This window comes from Perognathus longimembris, chromosome 2, assembly GCF_023159225.1.
Source record: "Perognathus longimembris pacificus isolate PPM17 chromosome 2, ASM2315922v1, whole genome shotgun sequence".
NCBI classification, from domain to species: Eukaryota; Metazoa; Chordata; class Mammalia; order Rodentia; family Heteromyidae; genus Perognathus; species Perognathus longimembris.
Genome location: NC_063162.1, coordinates 21,309,787 through 21,315,786, shown reverse-complemented (window position 1 = coordinate 21,315,786; position 6,000 = coordinate 21,309,787).

Genomic DNA, 6,000 nt, shown 5'->3' with positions numbered 1-6,000 from the left:
AAAAAAAAAGGTGATGTACAAAGAGGTTACATTGTGTAAGTCAGGTAATGAGTACATTTCTTTTTAGACAGTGTTACCCCTCCCCTCATTCTCTCCAGGTTTTTCCCTCCCACCCCTCCCACAAGTTGTATAGTTCATTTTCCTAAAATACTATTTAATAAACCCATGTTTCCTCATATTCTGGTAGGTGCAAGCTGTTCTATTATTCTAAGTTCCACTGATAGAAGTATTTTAATACATATAGATTTTTTTGTTGTTGTTAGTCTATAGGGCTTGAACTCAGGGTCTGAGTATTCCCTGAGCTCTTTTGCTCTAGGCTAGCACTCTACCACTTTGAGCCACAGCTCCACTTATGGTTTTTGAGTGTTAAGTGGAGATAAGAGTCTCATAGACTTTCTTCCCTGGACTGGCTTCCAACTGTGGTCCTCAGATCTCAGCTTCCTGAGTAGCTAGAATTATAGGCTTGAGCTGTCAGTGTCAGGCTTACATATAGATTTTCCTGAGTGGCTATTTCACTGAAATAAATTCCTACGTAGCCTAGTACTGGTGGCTCATGCCTGTAATCCTAGCTACTCAGGAGGCTGAGGTCTGAGGATCATGGTTTTAAGCCATCCCAGGCAGAAAAGTCCCCGTGAAACTCTTATCTGCAACTAACCACTCAAAAACTGGAAGTTGCTCTGTGGCTCAAGTGGTAGAGTACTAGCCTTGAGCACAGAGGCTCAATGACAGTGCCTAGGCCTGAATTCAAGCCCCAGAACCACTACCACCACCACCAACAACAACAACAAATTCCTAGGTAAGTGCTTATATCAAAACCAGTTGGTTCTTAGCTGAGTGCCAGTGGCTCACACTAGGATACTCAGGAAGCTGAAATCTTAGGATCACAGTTCAAAGCCAGCCCAAGCAGGAAAGTCCATGAGATTCTTACCTCCAATTAACAAACAACAACAACAAAAGGCCAGAAGTGAAGCCATGACTCAAGAGGTAGAGCACTAGTCTTGAGAAGAAAATGTCAAGGACAATGCCCAGTCTCTGAGTAAGGCATGAGGACCTGCACAAAAACAAAACAAAAACTGGTGCTTGTTAAGTGTTACCTAAGTGTGCTTTAAGAAGGATTGTTTCATTTTTCTTGGCCATTAGCCAAATGTGAATATACCTGTTCCCTAAAGCTTTTACCAGCAGTAGGTATTTAATTTTGTGGCTGTTTATCAGAACCATACTATGCATAGTCTCTAATTTGCATTTCATTAATTACTAAGGAAGTTGAGTTGAGCTTTATATATGCATATGCCTATTCATTCAAGGCAACAGATATTTTGAATGGTCACCATGTACCAGTTACTATGTGCTGCTTTCAAAGATGACAGACTTAATGAAAATAATATTTTGGGACTGGCAGCATGGCTTGAGTGGTAGAGCACCAGCTGTGAGCATAAAAACTGAGTGAAAATACAAGGCCCTGAGTACAAGCCTCTAGTACAAGCACAAAGAAAGAGAAAAGAAAGAAAGAAAGAAAGAAAGAAAGAAAGAAAGAAAGAAAGAAAGAAGGAAAGAAGGAAGGAAAGAAAGAGAGAGAGAGAGAAGGGGAGGGAGCGAGGGAGGGAGGGAGGGAGGAAGGGGCTGGGAATATGGCCTTGTGGCAAGAGTGCTTGTTTCGTATACATGAACTAGGTTCAATTCCCCAGCACCACATATGTAGAAGTGACGCTGTGGCTCAAGTGGCAGAGTGCTAGCCTTGAGCAAAAAGAAGCCAGGGGCAGTGCTCAGGCCCTGAGTCCAAGGCCCAGGATTGGCAAACAAGAAAAAAAGGAGAGAGGGAGGAAAGGAGGAGAGGGAGGCAGGGAAATGGAAATAACATAAGAGAAGGGGTAGAAGAGCCAGCATAGTATAAAAGTTACATAGCTAACTACTTCAAGGAAGAGCACAGTACTGGTAGGCAAAGTCCCATAGGTTAAAAAGAAGCTCAAAGTTGACCATCTCTGAAAGGCTAAGCTCTTTTTTGGGCAGGGAGGGAAAGGGGAGCAGGGAGGGGAGGCAAGTAACCTTATTGCAGAACAATTGGTAAGATATATCCAGGTAAGCAAATGATGTTTGGGGAGAGGGAACAAGATATAGAGAGGAAAAAGGGTGTGTGTGTGTGTGTGTGTGTGTGTGTATACATACATATATATGTGTGTGTATACATACATATATGTGTGTGTGTCTGTGTGTCTTCCATTATAGCAAAAGTGTGCAGTGCTGGAGTTGAGGAAGCAGGGAACATTGTTTGAAAAAGAATCGTCAGGGGCTGGGGATATAACCTAGTGGCAAGAGTGCCTGCCTCGGATACACGAGGCCCTAGGTTCGATTCCCCAGCACCACATATACAGAAAACGGCCAGAAAGCGGCGCTGTGGCTCAAGTGGCAGAGTGCTAGCCTTGAGCGGGAAGAAGCCAGGGACAGTGCTCAGGCCCTGAGTCCAAGCTCCAGGACTGGCCAAAAAAAAAAAAAATCATCCTACTGGAGCTTGAACTCAGGGTCTCACACCCTCACTTGGTTTTTTAACTCAAGGCTGGTGCTCTACCACTTAAGTCACAGCTCCATTTATGGCTTTTTTTTTTTTTTTTGGTAGTTTAGTAGAGATAAAGAGTCTCACCTACTTTCTTGCCCAGATTGACTTCAAACCATGATTCTCAGATCTTAGCCTCCCTCCTGAGCAGCTAGGATTACAGGTATGAGCCCCTACCCCCCAGCCCCCAGACCACTTCTGGATTTTTTCTGGATAATTGGAGCTAAGAGTCTCACGGGTTTTTCTGCCTTCGAAGCATGATCCTCAAATCTCTGCCTCCTTAATAACTAGGATTACAGGTGTGAGCCACCAGCATCCAATGTTTTTTATATTAATAATTATTGTTGTCTACTCACTGTTTTATAATGTTTTTTTGATAGATATGCCTTCATTTAATCCTCATAAACATCTTTCTGAGGTGGATATTATCTCCATTACAGACTGGAATGCTGAAACTAAGATGTTTAATGATGTCTCCTTCAAGATGGCCTATCTTATAAGGGACAGAATGTGATAGAAACATTCTGATGACCATAGTACTTCTAGAAGAAATACTATACTTTGTGTCATATGGAAGAATCACACAGTTTCTTCCTTTTTTGTAAATATGAGGAATTTTATTTTATTTTTTTGCAAAACAAAATTGACACCATACAAAATAACTTCACAAAGTATTATTCACATCATATTTTATCACATTTACAGTATCTGTGAATATTAGGGGTTATGTGAGGAGGTGAGAAAACTGCCAAAATGTTAGTATTAGTTTATATGCACCCAGTAAGAAACATAACAAGTAACAGTTAGGGTTTCCCATGACTTTTTTGCAAAATAGTGCAAACTACTTAGCCTAGTAAGTGGTAAAAACAAACTTGAAAAGGACCCAGCTAAGCTTAAACAAGACAATAAATGCTCAGTGCGTCAGTGGATTAACACAATTTCTGACCTACAAGATTGGAGAAATGGTAGCTGGGTACAATAGCCTATCTGAGAAGAAGATAATAATGTCCATTTAGCATGTGTTTTGTTGAAGAACCCACCAGAATATACTGGTGGAGATATTGATAGGCAGCTGAAAATAGGGAACAGAAGTTAGATTAAGAAGGCACAGACATAGCGATAAAACTGAAACTTCTGGCTGAAGTGAAAATTTGATTCTATGGGACAAGAGACCTCCTCAGCCTATCCTGTTTTTTTTGTTTTGTTTTTGGTCAGTAATGGGGTTTGAACTCAGGGCCTGGGTGCTGTGTCTGAGCTTTTTTGCTCAAGACTAGTAGTGTTCTACCACTTTGAGCCACAGAAGCACTTCTGGTTTTCTGGTGGTTAATTGGAGATAAGAGTCTCACAGACTTTCCTGCCTGCGATGGCTTTGCTAGGATCCTCAGATCTCTGCCTTCGGAGTACCTAGGATTACAGATATGAGCCACTGGTGCCTAGCCTGTTTGTTCTTCTCTGACAACAAATCCTGATGATGCTACATCACCCTGAAGAAACACTTCAAGACTGGGCCCTAATGGTTCATGCCTGCAGTCCTAGCTATTCAGGAGGTTAAGATCTGGGGATCATGTTTTGCAGCCAGCCCAGGAATGAAAGTCCATGAGATTCTTATCTCCTATTAACCATGAAAAAGCTATAATGGATCTGTGGCTCAAGTGGTAAAGCACCAGCTTCGAGCAAAAAAAAAAATAAAAAAATAAGGGACAGTATCCAGACTCTGAATTCAAACCCCAGTATTTGTGTGTGTGTGTGTGTGTGTGTGTGTGTGTGTGTACATACACAAACTTTCACAATCAAATTATCACTGAACGAGATACCATACTATCAGACAAACTTTCACAATCAAACTCTCACTGAACGAAAGAGATACCATACTATCAGACAAGTTTGTATAAAATAGGAGTGCCAGACCAAATTCAAAGGTTGAGGAAGGTTTATTCTAGGAAATAATTCTTGGAGGTGTTTCTTCTTTTCCTCCCCTAAGCCTCAGCATAAAACTTCACAGAGAAACACTACATACAATGTCTTCATTTGAAAGAAATGTAGAACTGAGGATATATGCTCTATGTGCATTCCTAAATCTCTCACAATGATTGACCTCAATATTTTACATTATCCTGTCATTGACATTATCTTACTTATATACTGATTCCAACGTTGTTATGCAGACAAATAGGACTATTTGCATTTTTGCTGCTGAAGAATATGAGTTTCAAAGAGGTTAGGTTAAAAATCACATGGCTGGTTAATGATGGGGCTTGAACTTGAACTTAAGTCTTATAATACATATATTGTTGCTATGGTTTGGATATTGCTTGAGCATGTTCTCCAAAGGTTCATGTGCTAGGACCTTTAGCACCAATGGAATGGTATTGAGGTGGTGGAGGCTTTAAGAGATGATTAAATTGTGACTCTCCTTTGGAAAAGATTAATGCCGTCCATCTTGTTGTCAGTGTAGTTCTAATGCAGGTCCTCTGAGAGTGGGTTGCTGTAAAAGAATGAGGCTGACCCCGCATCATTCTCTTGCTTCTGTCATGATGTGGTCACTCTCAGATGTGTTCATGTCATGTGATGCCACTATCCATGCTATGGCAAAGCCAGAAGGACCTAACTATAGATGTGGTTGACAGATCTTGTGATTTTTGCTTTCACATCTGTGATTCAAATAAGGCATATTTTTTGTCAGTTGTGGGGTTTGAACTCAGGACCTGTGCACTGTCCTGAGCTTTCTAGCTTAAGGCCAGTGCTCTACCACTTTGAGCCACAGCTCCATTTCTGTTTTTGAGGTGGTTAGTTGGAGATAAGAGCCTCATGGTGACTTTTCTGCCTGGCTAGCTCCGAACCACAATCCTCAGATCTCAGCCTCCCGAGTAGCTATGATTACAGGCCTGAGCCGGCAGCACACAGCAATAATAAGCTTTTTCACTTTATAAACAACTCAATCTCAGGCCATGTGTTTTAGCAACAATAATCATTTTATGGTAGCAACACAAAAGGTAGTATTGCAATGGTATTATTTTATAGTATTCACTCTTTTATTTGTTCATTCAACCATCAAACATTGATTTGCATAATGTGAAAGCTTTTAAGCCAGTCATCTATGGAGCAATCAGGAACCACTGAAAGGTTTTAAGCAGGAGAATGATCTAGTTTAGGTTTTAGAGAGAATGATCTGCTAAATGATAGACTAGGAAGTGCTGGCTTTCAAAGAATAGTCTAGGATAACTTAAGGAGCCAGAACCTCTGGGCTGGGGGTACTGAAGAATCTGGTGCTATTTTTTTTTCTGATTCCAATACAAGACAGAGAAGCAGCATATTAAAGAAGTTAAGAGCATAACAAGTTGCTGTGACTGCAGCAACAGGTTAGTGGTGTGGAGACTAAGGAATGCATATCTGAGTTACTTACAAGGTATGGGTAGGACTTTCCATCCATAGAACTGAGATTCCCATCTGGA